Genomic DNA, 17,756 nt, shown 5'->3' with positions numbered 1-17,756 from the left:
AATATTGATATAAAATGTGTCTAAATGGACAACAGTATGATCAATATAACTAGTATTTTTAATTCAGATTTTGTTTTGAGTGATATGGAATACTATGTTTAGAATAACATTTGTGCTACGAACATAAGCTAAACTTCCTAAAGATATGCAGAATGTATTTATATAAATCAGAGTTCACTAGATATACCTACTGACTAACTAAAGAGAATAATGATTGTTTATAATTTTTCAACCAATCAAATTATTTCATTAGCATTCCATATGAGTCCATTTTCTTCTCAGTGATGTACCCGTTAAGTGAGGTAAAGTTATTGCTAGTTTGTGCTAGATCTGTTAATAAAGACTATTGACGTAATGCCTCCCTAACAGCTGTAGGAAATTTAATAATTAAATCATTTGTGTTTGACTAAGACGAGATTTGTAAGTCATTAAGTAGCCGTGCCCATCTTTATTCTTGGCCGTCATCCCCTTCAAGGGGAAGATGGCCAAGTTTTCCGACGCAGAGTTTGAGAAAACTCGAGTCGGAAGTAAGGTTTACAAGGGTGCTCCTGAGATGACCATTTCTAAATCACTTGGATAACCCACAAGGGAGCCATTTTGCCCCTTATCACTCCGAAATGCTCATTGTTAGTTCGAGTTGCCTATTTCAGTCAGCCAACAGTTCTTGCTCCTTGCTCCTTTGTTTTTTTCATCTTACGTTTTTCTCTACATTTTTTTCATTTGGCTCCTTCGTTTTCTGCCCACATTGTTTCAGTTTTTTCGTTGTTGTCGGGATTTTTTTGTGACTAAAATTGTTACATGCTACGTTCTCCCTATAATACTCTGATGAATGTAATTATTAATAAATAGAAGATATTAAATTGGACGCATTACGACATTGCTTTGATGATTTAGAATGAAGCTCGTATACAGCGTTAATATGAAGGATGCCTGAAGGGATGGCTCCTCTAACAAAGGTTGTACTTTGCTTTCAAACTGGAATTCACGTTCTTTTTGCCTCTATCCATTGGAATGTTTTTGTTTGATGATATGAATTATTCACTTAATGCAATTTTTCTTCGTTTGGTGTCAGCATCACAAAGGTTTGTATTTTCTCTTATTTTGAAATTTTGTAATTGCAACGATATACGGTATTATAAAGAACTTCAAGGTTTTCAATAATTTTCCATTCTCTTATTTTGATTGATGTATCATGCTTTTTACATTCTTTCCTTATCCTGAGAAGTGTTCGCTTATTATTCCGTTAGCCAAGGCTTCTTTATGGCTACGTATCATATTTTACTATTGCTCAAGAGGAAATTCCTTTATTTTACGTTTTCCTGTGTGAGTTTTCTTCGTTCTTTTTGTAATCTTTTACTGGCTTATTGTTTAAACCCAACTTTTAAGGTATTCAGTTGTGGTTGTATAACATATGTTTAATTAAGAGAGTTTGAAATAGATTGCATGCCAGATTTGACTGAGAAAATAATATAATATAATATAATATATAATATAATGAAATCAAAAGAAAAGAAAAGAAATCCACGCTAAGTACCGGGAGGAGGCTATAAACATTTGATTTAATCTTAATAAAAATAATAAAAAAAACATGTCATTCCCAAATTATGATCTGCCACTACCTTAATTTTGAGTCTTTAATTTTGAGACTTTTCTTATATTACAGAAATCATTGGAGATCGCTGAACCTGTGCTCTGCCATGAAAATTTATTTGGTAAGTGTTTGTTAGCGATCTTTATTTGCTTGTTCTATTGGTTAACACGGTCTTCTATTTTTCTCCTTGCATATGTTTTAACACTCGTTGGGATAGGAAAGTAATCATTCTTACCTCATCTACTAGAGTTATTCCTCAAAGTTTAGTTGAACTATTATATACATGGCGTATGAATGTACTTTATTCTAAGTCTTCCATGGCGAAATGAATAAATGTTGTTATTCAAGCTCGAATGGATAATTTAAGAAATTTTGAGGGGTATTATTTGAGCTAGATTTAAGTTTATTCATATAAACTAGTCCAGCAATCACCTTGATCCTCATCACTCTAGAACGCAGTTATTATTTTTAAATTTGGTGATTACATAAATAAATAAAGATACCAACTGATACATTCTCTTGGATTCCTCGAATTGTTAAGAATGGGTCCTTAAGCCATATAGATTTTGTATTTGTTATAAATTGAGGACATGCATTTATTTACTATATTTATTATTATTGATTTATTAGATAATATCTTCTTAGCTGAACCAATTTCACCTTAATCTCAGAAAAATTTTAAACTATTAAAAAGTCTTGTTATATATTGAACTTTAATGTCACTGTTCGTCATTCATTATTAATTGCTGGGATTGATTTGTTAGTGTATTTCTTTTTATCAAGCAAGTTTAATTAGCATTTTGAATGTCAGAGACATGCGCAACTAAGCGAAAAAAAAACACGTTTACATTCAAATACCTTTCAAATGTATATTACTTTCTAAAGATATACCGTCATATTTAACTGATTGCTTAATGACGGGCTGCCAACGCTAGAGCCCGTGCATACATAAAGTGGAACAATCATAAACGAAGGAACGGACGAACTGACTGCTTTGTAGAACTATTCGCCTAATCAACCTAAAGTCTTATCTTTTTTTTTTGGGGGGGGGGGGAAATATTCTTCGCTATGGTGCCTACGAATGGATACGTTATATAAACATGTCCATTATGGGTAGCAATGGGTATTATTAATATCAAAAGAGGGATTAAAGCAAGTAAATATATATTAAGCTATAGACAATCACTCAATAACGAAAATATAAAGTAATTTTGGGGCATGAATGGAGAATGTTATCTTGCGAAAGGAGTATTTTATATTGTGAATATGCTGCTACATTAGTTTTTTATTAATGACGTTGACGATAAATTCCTAGAACATCTAAAGCTTCATTCATTTCAAATTGACAAGGAATGTTTAGGCTTTGATTTCTGTGAATTTGGAAAGGGGATTATTTAATGTTATGTACAAAGGGAAATTTTAATCAACTAGGTAATGCCATTTTTTTACGCCCATCTATAATACAAAAGACGAATAGCTAATTATGATATAAATATTTTTGGCAAATAAACAGAAGTTTCGATAGATATGCCGTGCGATATATTAAAAACAAATAGAGAATAGTCCTCAAACTACTCCAGCCGTCCGTCCACGGCCCGGAGGTACCTGGGTTGGTCTACCTGGAGTTTTTATTTCCCTCTCCCCCTTCCTATTCATCCCCCCCTTCCCCAAAGGGTCTCCTGTGACCTAAAAGTAGGGAATAAAGTTGATCTAAGACATCTTTTGGGCGAGTCGAAGAAAGTGAGAGAATCTGGAAGCAAAAGTCTATAGGACCCACTGGTCCCTTAAAACCATCTGGAGAACTTTGTCGAAACTTTGTTGGGTCGGAACGGAAGGTGTGATCTTTGAAGAAGCTCATTTCCGCCCCAGAGATTCTCCTTCAGAGAGAGAGAGAGTGAAGTTCAATTAGAGAGAGAAAGAGAGGAAAAAATAGAAATTAGACTAATGAAAAGTACAGCTATGCATTTGAACAATCGTACATAACGGCAATTTTATGTTAATAATTAATATATTTATTGTGTTATTTTTACACTGAATCGTCTGTTGAGAAAAAGCTGAAAGACAGTATTGATCCATAGGAAAAGATTTGATGACATAATAAAGGAACAAAAACTTTGAAGTTGGTTAGAGGAAACAGCGATCAAGATAGTTAGCTCAGGATTCCCCAAAATCCACTTGTGATATGTGGGGTGGTACCTGTTAAATAATATCTAGGTTTAAATTCTGATGTACTAATGGTTTTTAAAAATGACAATTGTCTCTCAGGCAGGGAAGACTTTCATTAGTGCCGGAAAATATAACTTTATTCTCATCACCTATACCACTGCTATAGGGAATGAAATTAGAGCATAGAGAATGTGAGATGACCATGGATGAAGCTGTTTCAGGTGGTGGATGGTACAGTAGTTCCAATAGCTTCGCCTCCTAGATACGGTACTTTTCAATTTCACTCCTGAACCAATCTTTACAGCAAGTTTGTCTGGTAGACTAGCAATTTCAACGTGGAGTTTGCATTTCGGAGATTCATGTGTTATTACAGCAGTTTTGCGGACGTATTCTTTAACTGGTATTATTACAGTTTCGACCAAATTCTGATAAATATTTTTTTTTTACTTATGTATTTTTGAGATGATTCATACGAAAAAATTACTCGAATTTTCCACATTGCTCATTATTGTTATCCCAAGGATTTGCTTACACTGTCATGAGGATCTTTATCCTGATGGTATTTTGTTTTTGTCAATGCAGTATGGGTAAAAATGCTGATCGTCCTTTGTTTTTGGTTATGAATTATAGGTACGGTAAAATGCTGAAACATGATTGGTAGTTTTGTTTTAAGATTATCCAATTTTCTGTGATTTTTTCATTCATCTGCCCTTCTAAAAAAGTGTCAATTAACTGCCATAGATTACGTTTTCAGACGTGCAGTAGTTGTTGCTTCTCATATTTTGAGGTTACTGGGATTTTTTATGGACATTACAATGGAACTCCATTAGAAGTGAATAGGTTTATGTGTGAATATTCAATGCTATCAAAAAGTATGCCCCAAATACGATCCTCCTTTAGTTCTAAGGCCGGACAAGCGTCAGTGAGGTAAGGGGTCAGGGGTACCATGTAAGCAGGCAAAACAACTATGTTAGGTTTGGTGGATGTGTTTAGGTTATAGTATTTCTCTTATTTTACACTTTTCACCTAAGTTAGGTTCGATGAGTGTGTTTAGGTTAGACAGCTCTTATTTTATACATTTTCTCCTTGGTTTTCTGCTAGGTTAGGTTAGGTGGATGTGTATAAGTTTCTCTTATTTTTCATGTTTTCCCCTAGGTTAGGTTAGGTTGACGTGTTTAGGTTAGACAGTTTCTCTTATTCAATAAATTGTTAGGTAAGTGTGTTTAGGTTTGACAGCTTCTCTAATTTTATACATTTTATCATAAGTTTATTAGGTGGGTGTGTTTAAGTTAGACTCCACTTAGTTTATACGTTTTCTGCTAGGTTAGGTTAAGTTGGTGTGTTTAGGCTAGACAGCTTCTCTTATTTTTCACGTTTTCTCCTAGGTTAGGTTAGGTTAGGTGGGTGTGTTTAGGGTTGACAGCTCTCTTCAGTTATATATTTTCTTCTAAGTTGGGTTAGGTGGGTGTGTTTAGGTTAGACCGTTTCTCATATTTTAAAAATTTTCTCCTAGGTTAGGTTACCTGGGTGTGATTTAGGTAAGACAGCTTATCTTATTCTTTAAATTTTCTCTTAGGATAGGTAAAGTTAGCTGGGTGTTAATTGTAGGCAGCTTCTCATATTTTATACATTTTCTCCTAGGTTAGGTTATGCAGGTGTGTTTAGGTTAGAGAGCTAAACTTATTTTATACGTTTTCTCCTAGGCTAGGTAAGGTGGGTGTATTTACGTTAGAAAGCTTCTCTTATTTTACCCATTTTGTGAATTCCTCTACCCAAAAACCCCGATTTCCCATCGTGGAACCCCATTATTTTAGTTATTAGAAGGGCTCCTTATCTCTAAATCTAATTATTTGTGGCAGAAATAAAGGTCAAATTCGTTGAAAACACACCATTCAAGCTAGCAAAAATATATTTTCATATCAGATATCTGAGTTCGGCTGAAACTGTAATTTTACCTTTTAACCCTTTCTTTGGCAACCCTGAACAGGTGCGAGTGCATGCAAACGTTCTAATCTATCCCTTTGTAACCTTCCACTTTACAACGCCATGAAATTGTCCTTTGAGTAGCTTTATCCTAGCTATAAATGAAACCATTATGAGCTGTTTTTGTGCTTGTCACTACTGGAAATTATAATCTCCATGCTGGGTTATATTCTCTTTGATGGTTACTAAGAATTGAACGATTGATTCACATTTTCCTAGAAAAATAAGTCATGTATTTTAATGGAGGGGAAATTGATCTAACAATTTTCGTTCAAAATATAATTTGCTCGACATGTTTAGTTCAAATTGGCTTCGTTCAGAATGACATCGCTGAAGAAAAATTTTTTGCTCAAAAGGAACGAAATCGAATATCATATATTTGTAAGCCATCCGTATTATTTAATCTTTTGACTTGTCTTTTGTACAACTCTGTTACCACCTCAGGTCTAATCACTATTATTTTTAAAAGTAGCTAAAAAAAACTCGATAAGTTTAGAGTATTTCAGATAATCGGGTATCTTGGTTAATTCTGAACTCATCAAATGAAAATCGTATATATATATATATATATATATATATGTATGTATGTATGTATATATATATATATATATATATATATATATATATATATATATATATAGCTGTTAAATACCGTATGTTTTTACAGTGCGCGGGGAGTATTTTTCCGTTTCATGGGATTTTTAATGTTTCACCAAGTATGTAGCGGGGTGGGAGTATGTGTTTTTACCTAAAAATCTTAATTCGAAGGATTAAACTGACATCTATTTAACTTAAGGAATGCTTTTGTTTTTCTGTAGCTGTACATTTGTTATTATAATAATTTTGAATTATCTGATCTTATTTTAGATGCTTCTGTTTAATGAAGCCTAAAACATTCAAAGAAGGTGTATCATGTATTGAAACAATCAATAACCCGACTTGAAACAATCCTCTCCGTGTTTGAGATTCGCCAAAACAAGAAAGAGAATCACTCACAAGAGAGAGGAGACATAATTCTCTTGCGTTAAGAGATTCCCTTTTGGATCCAAAAGCCGAACCAATCCATAATAAAATAGTCGTCTTTCAGAGCCAGAAGCGAGATCGACAGAGAATGGATCAAGTCGTGATGTTTGTAAGCCCCACATCCAATTTCGTCCAAGTTGACCAACTTCATCCGAATTACCTAAGTTGGACGATGAAACAAAGTCATGGTAAGAGACACATATCGCCGCTATCTCGTCCTTCTTAGCCAGGGAAAGTAAGCAAACAAGTACACTAGAAATAAGACTTTCCTGACAGGGAGGATATATAACTTTTTTTTTCTGTATTAGATCGTGCCTATTATTTAGGTAGATTAGAGTGCTCATTTTGTTCTGTTAGTCTTCTTTATAATTTTCAGTTTTCCCACGAGATTCGGAGAACAGCGAGAGTCCAATTGGTACTGTACATTCAGCACTGTACTTGTGTGAAGAAAACGGATCCTCACACACACACATGCACACACACACACACACACACACACACATATATATATATATATATATACATCGTATATATTACATATTTACTTGGGTCGTATATGTCTCATTAACAACATGCAAGCTTTAGTATATATATTGGATATATTACATTTGAAAAATCCTATAGCTTGTTTTTAGTGTACTAGTAGGTATAAATATATATATATATGTGTATATATATATATATATATATATATATATATATATGTGTGTGTGTGTGTGTGTGTGTGTGTATGGTATGGTCAAAGCCTGGAATCGACCTAATTGAGGTATGTCTGGACAAATCGGTAAATAGCAAATGTTGTTGTAAATTGGCCAACCAATATCCGGTCTTTTCTTGATTTTAGAATTTGGCCATACAGTTTATGACATAGTTGGGTGAGAAAAATACCAACAGATTTAGGTGGATCTGCATAATTTCGTAGTTATTAAGTCTACGAATCTCCATCCCTTGTTACAGTAATCTGAACTTTATGACATATTGAATTGCACATCAATCTACTATTTCTACATTTGCAACTTTTTCATGCGCACTTAGTTGTGTAATTGCACCCGAGTGTAGCCTTTGCCGAAATGTCAGTGACTGGAAAGACGGCAGTGTCGTTGGGGTTTTTCTTTTGTGCCTACGGATTCCAGTGAGCAGTTTCTCATGCAGAATAGAAAACTCACCTTTGGAATGCAGTTGTTTGACAACACTTTGTTCCTGTCCCAGCTTGTAGAGAACGCCATCAACGTAAAAAAAAAAGAAAAAAAAAATAGAACGCTTCGTGGGTCATTGCGACTTCTGATAACATCTGGTATATGGAGACGTACATTATCTCCAGCCTTCGCTAGTGGGAATTTTGCATTTAGATTTTAAACATCTTTACACATTGAACTTTTAAACTAATGGGAGGTACTGTGCCCTTCTTTATAATTTATAGCTAATTATGACATGATCAAATTGCATGGATATCTTTGCTACAGGATCATCAAGAAGGGCCAGAACTACTTTATTTTTGACATACTACACAGAATAATTTTTTTTTATTGATATTGTCAGGCAACTAGTCTAGATTTTTTCCAATGCTTTCACTGCCACGGGAGCAGTTCATATCCTGAAGCAATTCCTGCATTTATAGCATCTTCCATTTCTTTTTCGACGTTTTTATGGTCTTCGTCTGTAACAAGCTATCTACAATATATGGAAAATTTTGAGGTACTCAGCCCCACTTATGCTTTGCCACACTTAATGGAGATTGCTGAATACAATAGTGGAAAGGGTGGGTTTTCAGGAATTGAATAAATGGAACATTCAGCCCAGTGTATTTATTCAATTGTCAATATCCATGGCATTATCGTTGTAAACATTCTGGTTAACACGTTCGACAGAACCTTGGTTTTGGCTTTGCCTCGGTTTTCTGTTTATCAGTTTCGGTTTAGGTCACATGTTCTTCAGTTTATTTATAATTTGGTTTTCAAACTTTCTCCCATTATCTGATTGAAGCACGATTGGAGCTCCTGTAGTGGTGGAGATATTATTTTGCTTGTAAGCTACTTATGCTCTTTTGGGTAAATGAGCCTGATGATTGATTATAAACTTACTCGCTGTCTGAGATACTTTGCATATCTATAGTATCTGCAAGGCATCCAAAGTTGAATTTTTTAAATATCAAAGGATTAGAAACGAAACCTCTCTTACGACTTGACAGGTTTGTCTGACATGACTTGCATAAGCGGAGGTATATGTGATGACTTCTTTGGTGATAATTCTGTACTTAATTTGTTGCTCCTTTTCCACATGGGGTGTGGCCTCCAATTTCAATTTTCAAGAGTATCGAACAATATGTCGAATTATTATTCTATGTGCGCATGGAACAAAATAACGCAATTTTCTCCTGTCTCTGGCAAAATAAGTTTTTGTTTTCTTTCAGTTTCACTATCATATTTTCTTAGTAGACGATAGTCAACGGTACCCTTTTTTATAATATTTAACGACCTCTGTAACACTGCACTATCTATGCACTATTATATGGTTTTATCTTGTAGCAGCGTATCTAAAAGTACCCGAGAATTTGATTTTCATATCAAATTTTAGTTCATATAGAGGAAAACGTGCCATTGCCAACAATCCTTTATCATCCTTAGTATAATTACTGTATGCTCCTTCCAGCAATGTGTAATTACACCCCGCAACCTATTGATTTCATACAAATACATGAAATACAGTACTCGCAATGAAGCCCCGGTGCCAGAAAAGACAGAGGCAGGACCTCTTCAGAAAGGCGACAGAGGAACGAAATGTTATTGTCACGGCGTGACACCTTCCTTGTCACCACGTTCACGCCACTGTCATACCGGAAGCGTAAGAAGTGATGCCTTCCTATCTGACAGTCTTACATCAGCACATTGATTTTTAGTCCGGGATTTCCAGCTTTGCCTCCTGGCCAAAATGCAAAATTGCCGGCTAATATATATATATATATATATATATATATATATATATATATATATATATATATATATATATATATATCGCTGAAAATTCTAGCGATTTCATGTATTCATGGAAAATGTGGATCAGTGATTACATGGAATCACTGAAAGATGTCAGTTGAATTGATCAAATTACTTACGTAAATATTTGATAGGTATTATATGTGTTTTTATTAATTAGGATGCAGTTAGGTTTAATGTTCAATCACCATAAACTATTATTGATGGAGTCATCTTCAGTTTGCGTGGGAGTAATCACCTCGTTAGAGAGAGCGGAAGTCAGTCTAACTTTGACATCACAGTCAAACATTAGCAGTGTATGTTGCCCGATTAATATCAGCATTTAATATTAATATTGCTTTAATAATTATGATTAATATTATTGATTGTTATTATTAAAAATTATTATCAATATTATTTTTATGCAGTAGTTTTTCTGGAACTGCACGAATTTAGCGTCGTTGTCTCCCTTCCAGGCAACAAGCATATCCTTGATGTCGCCATTGGCACGTTCTACAGATCCCTGGCTTTGTGGGTGGCGTAGCTATTCATGGGCAACAAGAGGGACACTTGGTAGAGAACATGCCTTCACCACACCAAACAGTGTTATTTTGCTCTTAACTCCACTACTGACTCTTACTTTGATATATTTTCTTCAAAATCTAATAGATCTGTCCAGATGTCTACCTAATTTCGTTGAAATCGTTCTGTAGTTTTTGCGTAATGTTGCTCACAAACAAAAAGAAGCAGTCTTATTTTGCTCTTAACTCCACTGCGTACTTTTACTTTGATATATATATATATATATATATATATATATATATATATATATATATATATATATATATATATATATATATATATATAACAGAATATTTTATATGGTGTTTGCAAATCTATCATATAACTATTTATTACCATAATCGGAGTATTGCCTTTGATTTAAGGTACACGACTTTAGTGATATGGGAAACTTGAGTACAGGAGTAAGATTTTTCGTTGTTGTTAGAGAATGTCACATTAAAAATACTTGAGGCTAAAGCAGCGGACTGAAATAGTTAGATGAGTTTATTGTGTTGTTATTCCTATATCACATGTTATAAGTATGATAATCATTTCGAGTTGCAGATCAATTAAGAAATGCGGCACGTTAGAAAGCGAAAACATTCAAACATCGTGCATGTAGATTATTGACTCCCAAGGTAATTCAGAGAAGGTTATCTTAGTAATCCAAAACTATTATATTTGTTTTTAATTAGTTCCTTTCATTTACCACTGGTAGGTCTTAAATAAATTAATTTCGTATCAGAATTTCTTTGCCATTGCTTGGAAAAATGTGCTTGTAGTTGATAATATGATTACTGTGCTAGGCAGCATGTTTCTGGATATCTATTTACAATATTTATATCGCTTAAAAATCTTCACATTTTCCTTCTTGCATGCTCATGGACGTGTTACAAACTCCTAGGTCATTAACCCACTGCGTTTATCTCGGATGCTTCTCTTGACTTTGACCACTCGAGTTCATTTTCTTCTTACTTGGACATAATTAAACCATAAAAATTCAGTTCCTAATTCTTTTCCTTGGAATTTGGCGTAACGCCAGTTTGCGAAACCAATTTTTTTTGGTGCGTGTGTTTTTGCATGCATTTCCTTTCACCTTGCGTAATGTTTCTGAAAAATTTGCTTGGCTATTTCCTTGACTTATTTCGTCCAGGATATGTGGGAAAAATTTCATGATATTTACAAAATAACGAACATAATTGGAAATTATATATATTTCTTTTATAGTGAAAATCTCGAGATATACACTACTACATTTGAGTTTCATTTCCATTCTGTCTTATACAGCAGAGGAAATTCACTGTAGATGTAAAAACGTTTCTTGTCCCATACAGCCTTTATGGAATGTTCGTAATCTCCATTTCTTAGAACTTCATCATGAGCAGTACTTGTATGGATAATAGGTTTGAATTACCGCAATGGGCACACACAATCCGTGTAGTAGCTTAATTTAACTCTTGGAGTAGCTAATCCTACCTGTAGAAATAGCAAATTTTAGCTCCTGAAGTAATTAACATGAACACCATAAATAACCGAACTTCCTTCTTAAAGTAGCTAACAGAAGCTAAGCTTATCTCGTAAAGTGCCAAAGATACTCCAGAGAGTACCTAAGTTAGCTCTTGAAGCAGCTAACCTTACATCTTGAAATAGACCATATATTTTGAAACATCCAAAACTCCTCCTGAAATGGCTAACTTTAGCTATTAAAGTAGCTTAACTTGATTCACGAAGTACTTGAGTTACCCCTTGAAGCAGGTAAACATTGCTCGTGAAGTAACTAAAGTTATCGCATTAAGTTTCTGTTACATCTTGAAGCAGCTAAAATTACCTCTTCATTCCCACATTTCATGTTGTTTCGGTGGTGATTTGTTTGGTGTGATGCACTTTCTTATCTCAGATATTGTGAAGTTTCTAAGTCGATGTCAAGGTTTTGAATATCAATAATCTCTCTCTCTCTCTCTCTCTCTCTCTCTCTCTCTCTCTCTCTCTCTCTCTCTCTCTCTCTCTCTCTCTCTCAGTAATACAGTTTGTCCGAAGTTAGATCCAATTGTCATTTCTCTCCCGCCTTTATTACTGTTATTGAATCCTCCAGATATCTCAGATTCTCTTAATCTCTGTCCATTTTTGGTCAGTTGATTCTCTGATAACACATGTTTCGCCTTTATTAACATTTATTACGATCTAGATCGCAAAGAGTGTCCTTTGTGAACAATTATCCTCTCTCTCTCTCTCTCTCTCTCTCTCTCTCTCTCTCTCTCTCTCTCTCTCTCTCTCTCTCTCTCTCTCAGAGCATTTAATGTCCAGCTAATTATTTATGATGATAATTTCGTATATTTGGTTTTGTTGTGCACGATCTTATCTTCAATGTTGACATTATCATTAGCTTTTCAACTGGTTTTTAACTCTCTTGATAGTTTCACTTTCCAACTTTTCTGGGATTGTTTTTATTTTCTGAAATTATTATTCTCATGACTTTGGTTTGGAAATTCCTTCCTCAGTTCTCTTCGGATCTATCCTTATTTACATTCCTATTTCCCCATGTCAAGTATCTCGGCTCTTGACCTCGGGTCGAATATCTCTCTCTCTCTCTCTCTCTCTCTCTGTCTCTCTCTCTCTCTCTCTCTCTCTCTCTCTCTAACTGGCTATTTAATTTCACACGATATTCGCACGCCGGTCACTTCCTTTAATATCCTTATTTGTTAAAGAGGGCATTGCATCTCTCTCATTTCTGCAGCTTCTCATCCCTCTTGGAAGGCGCACCCTCGTGCAATCATAAAATCCTTGTTACTCCCCCGAGCCTAAGAATCTACATACAATTTCTCGGAGCACTGCTCAAACAACTCTTTAATTACTGAGTTAGAAAGATGCCAGTCCAGAGTCCGAAGAAAAAATATACGAGATGCTTTGGTGGGTTGGGAGGAAGGGGAGACTGGTAGGGGTGGGTGGGAGGCCAAGGCCTTCGGGAAGGCGAAGTGGGTGAGGGAAGGGGGAAGGGAGTAGCGGCTTGAGAGGTAGGGGAGGGAAAGGAGGAGGAACTAGAGGAGGGGAGGTTAATTGCACGGGCGGGGTAAGAAGATGCAGAGGGAAAAATGGCTGAGGAGGAGGAGTAAGGTTAAGAAGCTCCAGTGTGGAGTGAATAGTAATGGGGATGAAGAAAGGGAAGAGGAATCAGGGACGAGTGACTCAATAATAATAACGCTAAAGTTTAAGATGGTGTTGGAAAGGGCCAAACAAACTAAATGTCATTGCTCCTTTGATTTCAAGTGAAACATTTCTTGAATCATATTAAGTTTGTTTTATTTACGATTGCTTTATAACAATGAGCGATATAACGCCATTGTTAAAGGGAATGGCATATTGTTTAAAACTTGATGAAAGCGTTTGCGCATTGCCATGATCAGCAAACCTGTACTAGTCAGGGCTACCCATGCTAGTTGGTTTGCTGTGAATTATTAGACGAAAATCTCCCAGCATCACCAATTTGCATTGCTCAGCGTGGTAATAAAACCTGGCTAAACTCCAGACATGAATTTACATGTCTGAGGCTTTTGTCTTGCGGTAGACTAGAAACGGCTGCATTTGTTGTTGTATATATTTATTATTTCCTACATCCTACTACGTACTTGGGTTTTGTTTACAAGAGCACGCTCTCCATTTACTCCAAAATTATGCAGTCCTGCAACTCTCCTCGCTTTGTACAGTAATAAGGACGTTCTTTAAATGCTGGGAAAGCAGAAAAATTAGCAAGATATGTTTCGGTAGGGGGGGAGGGGGAGGGGTTGGTGGAGGAGGTAATAAGCGACCAGGAACCGACATTGTCAACAGAGTCAACCAAGGAGAAGTTGGTGACGTCAGCGTACATTTAGTATATATTCAAAAGAGAAACTAAGTTAAAAATGGAGTAATTACTCAAAAGTGTCACTATTTGTGAAATATATATTTTATATTTGGTAAATATTTTATATAAATCATATGAAAGTGTATTTTTAATTAAACTATTTTGAGAATGATTAGTTTTCTCAGACGACGTTTTGCTGCACTAACGCCATCTATTGACCACTGCCTAAGGATGCCTGCCTATTTCTCGCCAATGAAAACAAACAAACGCTGCAAAAATAGTCTTTCTCGTAAAAAGTTTCTTTTAAAAAATTAAGATTTATTGTCAAGTATAACCAAATAAAATATACAATTCACAAATAGTGACACTTTTGAGTAATTGATCCATTTTTAATATAGAATCTATTTTGAATATATATCAAATGTCCGCTGACGTCACGAACTTCTCTTTGATGATGTCGGTTCTTGGTCGCTTTGCACCTCCTCTACCAACCCCTCCCCCCTCTCCCACAACATATCTTGCTAATTTTTTGGCTTTCCCAGCATTTAAAGAACCTCCCAATTACTGTACTAAAAGAGGAGAGCTGCAGGGCTGCATAATTTTGGAGTAAATGGAGAGCGTGCTTATGTAAACAGATACTCGTACTACATGATGCTTTGGGTGCGTGCTGGATTGGGATGACAGTTTCTTTAAAAAATAGAGCAATTTTATGGTGTGAATTTAAATCTTCGCTGGATATAATGATTATGAAAAGTTATACGTTGCGGTATCATTTCAAGTCAGAGTGGCTTCAAATTACGTCCAAATTTTAAAGAGAAATATAATTCAATATGGCCATGTATTTTTGAAATGTATTATATTATATGTTAATTTTACTGTGAAAGGCCCCCAAGATATGATTAATGTTTTATATATACATATAAGTGGAATAATATGCAGTAATTCGGAAATACAAGTGTCGGTAATTTGTCATACTCTAATCGTTTACTTCATAATTATAGCGGGATTTCAACTGACTGACTAACGTCCACGGTTTGAATGTCCCTTAAAAATGCTCTTTATGTGAGTCACATGAAAGAAGTAATGTAATTTTGTACAAGCATACTTAAGTACATCCGTACAAAATTCATGAGTATATACACGTGGCGTTTTTCTTAGTTTATGTCTTTTTATTCGAAGGATTTTACGGTATGGGATCCATGAAAGTAGGACACCTAATAGCAGAATGGTTTATCCACAAAAGAAAAAAAAAGAAAGAAAACTATTAGTGACTAACCTCTCTATAACAGCCGAGATAATACGGAAATGCCTCTCGTAAATTTTGGAGCTTCATGGGTGCTTTTGCACTTGTACACTAAACTTCATCGACTGTGTATCGTCCCCATTTATATGAAGTGACCTAGTCATAACAACTTTGAAAACACGCCTAGGGTTTTTTTTCGCCATTCGCTTGAGTTCGCATATTTGGGAATTTTATTCTTCATGTTTTCACCAAGTTTTGAAATTCATTTTCCCATGTGAATAAACTAAATCACTGAACACTACATTTTTTGAAAAGGGTGACATTTTATATTTCATAACAGCCTTTGAAGGATGTTATGTCTGTCCATTGCTCCACCTTGAGGTAATTCAGTAGTTAAATAATATACAGTATTTATCGCAGAACATCTCTTTAATGTAATTCATTTATGATCAATATATTTGGGGAAGGAGAACCTGAAAGGTTGTTTGAGCTGTATAGTGTTTTGGTTGCTTGACATTATCGATAACAGGGCAATAATATGTGTTTGCTTGTGCATATCTCTCTCTCTCTCTCTCTCTCTCTCTCTCTCTCTCTCTCTCTCTCTCTCTCTCTCTCTCTCTCTCTCTCTCTCTCCAGTTTTTTCTATGTTAAGGAGATCAAGGGTGTCAAGAAAGTCGAAATATAGTTCGTTATTGGACGAAAATGTATCCATTACATTAATACTACCCTCCCTAGGCAATCATGAACCTGCCCTATAAACCACGAATTATTATAAAAACGGTGAAATACGGGCGAATTTAAAACTGAGATAGGGATATGTGTATAATTTTATGCTCATGTATACTATGTCTCGGTCTTGTAACTTTTTATTGGCATTCGTGATATATATGTTAGGTGCCACCGGAATCCAAATGTGATTTACTTTTTGATGCTGAATTATATTTTAAATTGATTAGATTTAGTTCTTTTATGCTCTTCATTTTCACTACTTCTATCTATTTCAATTTACGATTATCCTTCAATGTCGAGAAATATAGTGTGTTGCTCTACTAAGGCTGATTTATGTGAATGGTTGCAAGTTTTCTATTTTATTGATTATGTTTAATTTTCTGATGAACATCCGTAAATGCTGAAATAGTGCCCTTTTATATATATATATATATATATATATATATATATATATATATATATATATATATATATATATATATATATATATACAGTATACGTGCACATCCTAAATATTGTAAACCCAGTTGAATACACTCCAGGTTTTTCTGCAGTGTGGCCTCCACGTACTTTTGTTTTTTGTTTCTGAATCTTTGATTCCGAAACGAAATACTTCACCAGGTCCTTTTCTTTCCCCGTCATCATATCTGGAACAGGCTCCCAGATCCCCATCTCAGCCTCCTCCCATCCGGAAGTATCAGCCGCCCCCCCCCCTACCCCATCCTTCCTGGGTGGCCTACTCGAACATGCAGGAGGTGTAATGGTCGGCCTTGCTGCTTCAGTAACGGGCTTAAAAGCTTTTGCTGGTGTTCCGATATAGAACCTATTGTAGCCGTAGGGGATATGCCATTCAGATTGCAGGTCGTGACCAATGCAGCCCGCAATAGCGGTAGCAGAGGTGGCAGGTTAGAGGCGGTGGCTTTGTTGAGGGGACTGGAGAGATGAGGCAGTGTATGGTCCTCCCCACTCCCCTCCCGTTCAGGTGGGTGAGTGTACAGGTTGCCAGGAGATCTGAAGTTGGGTAAATGTGTGGATGACTGGCGTAATCCCTTGAGCTAAGCTAGATCTTCGGACTGCGTTGGCTTGGTAGTCTCAAGATCAGGAATGGAATTCTTGTTATAGGGATTGACACAAGTGGTTGCCGGGAAAATACTGAAGTTCGGAATGTTTATATTTGTAATATTTTATTTGTATCCGTTGTTATGAGGAAGCTTGAACTTTTCAATATCATATTTGTTCCTCTCTGTTTGAATGATTTCAACTAATAGTAAAATAGAATATAAGAAATTAATTTTCTTTTGTTAGTTAAGCATTACTACATAGATTTGAATTAAACCATTTTTTTGGCTAGTTTTTATTTTACAAAGTCTCAGAGTTTTAACCAAATTTGTTTTATTGTATTTTGTAGTGTATTTTACTGTAGAATCAGATTGAACGGATTTACTATTTATTGGTCACTTACAGTATATATATATATATATATATATATATATATATATATATATATATATATATATATATATATATCAGCTGTTACTAGTCCATTGCAAAACAAAGGTCTCAGACATGTCCTTTTGCTTGCGTCTGTCTGTTTATGATTTTTATGTCAATGCACACCCAAAAACTTTGTTAGTTCGTTAATCTATC

At 35.2% G+C, this 17,756-nt stretch overlaps 1 protein-coding gene across 2 annotated transcripts in view; it reads left to right on the top strand.

Annotated features, from left to right (window-relative positions):
* Positions 1–1,667: 1,667 nt before the first annotated feature.
* LOC137646944 (uncharacterized) overlaps positions 1,668–17,756 on the top strand; it is a 274,499-nt gene continuing 258,410 nt past the window's right edge. For both annotated transcript variants that reach the window (XM_068380015.1, XM_068380014.1), the window contains exon 1: positions 1,668–1,712. The gene's annotated coding sequence lies outside the window, so the exon portion shown is untranslated. The remainder of the gene's footprint in view (positions 1,713–17,756) is intronic.

This window comes from Palaemon carinicauda, chromosome 9 (assembly GCF_036898095.1).
Source record: "Palaemon carinicauda isolate YSFRI2023 chromosome 9, ASM3689809v2, whole genome shotgun sequence".
Classification (NCBI taxonomy): domain Eukaryota; kingdom Metazoa; phylum Arthropoda; class Malacostraca; order Decapoda; family Palaemonidae; genus Palaemon; species Palaemon carinicauda.
Note: the sequence above shows the minus strand (reverse complement) of the source record. Positions and strands in the feature narration are given on the sequence as shown.